The sequence below is a fragment of the Littorina saxatilis genome, linkage group LG1, assembly GCF_037325665.1.
Source record: "Littorina saxatilis isolate snail1 linkage group LG1, US_GU_Lsax_2.0, whole genome shotgun sequence".
NCBI classification, from domain to species: domain Eukaryota; kingdom Metazoa; phylum Mollusca; class Gastropoda; order Littorinimorpha; family Littorinidae; genus Littorina; species Littorina saxatilis.
The window spans coordinates 70,462,762-70,463,716 of record NC_090245.1 but is presented as its reverse complement, the minus strand read 5'-3'; positions in this window follow the sequence as shown (position 1 = coordinate 70,463,716).

Genomic DNA, 955 nt, shown 5'->3' with positions numbered 1-955 from the left:
TATGTAGCTAGTAAAACCACCGGTGTAACACGAGAAAATTACTCCCACGAGATTTTTACTCCGGAGTAAAAATTTCGTACGAAAATGTTACTCCCTTTACGAAAAAAGCACTCCCCCATTACACAAGAAAATTACTCCCCACGACAGGTGAGTTCCGAGTTAACATTTCGTACACAAATGTTACTCCCCTGACGAATAAAAAACGAATAAATTACTTCACCCTAACACGAGCAATTTAACTTCCCATGCCAGGTGTACGTAATTTTGACTCCCTTGTCCCCTGTTAGTCTTGGTGGTGGAAGGGGTGGAGGGAGGCTAGCGCGACATTCGTTCGCGCGAAATGCCAATTTTGGCATTATCCCTTCGCCCGCATCCCATTTTCGCGTACGAGATTTTTTACTTAAAGTAAAAAAATGGGGAGTAAACATTTCGTGGAGGGAGTAATTTTTTCGTGCCTTGGGGAGTTCTTTTCTCGTACGAAAAATTTACTCGGAGTAAGAATTTCGTACGAAATTTTTACTCCGGAGTACATTTTTCGTGGAGTAAAAATTTCGTGTTACACCGGCGTGTCACACGTGCCTGAAGCCCGCTTGAGCGTGAAAAGAAGCCAAGGTTTGAGCCTGGTGGTGCAAACATATACAGTAGAACCCCCATTTTAAGACCTTCCCCTCTCTTCAGTGGGCGGGGATGTAGCTCAGTCGGTAGCGCGCTGGATATGTATCCAGTTGGCCGCTGTCAGCGTGAGTTCGTCCCCACGTTCGGCGAGAGATTTATTTCTCAGTCAACTTTGTGTGCAGACTCTCCTCGGTCTCCGAACACCCCCGTGTGTACACGCAAGCACAAGACCAAGTGCGCACAAAAAAGATCCGGTAATCCATGTCAGAGTTCGGTGGGTTATAGAAACACGAAAATACCCAGCATGCTTCCTCCGAAAGCGGCGTATGGCTGCCTACAT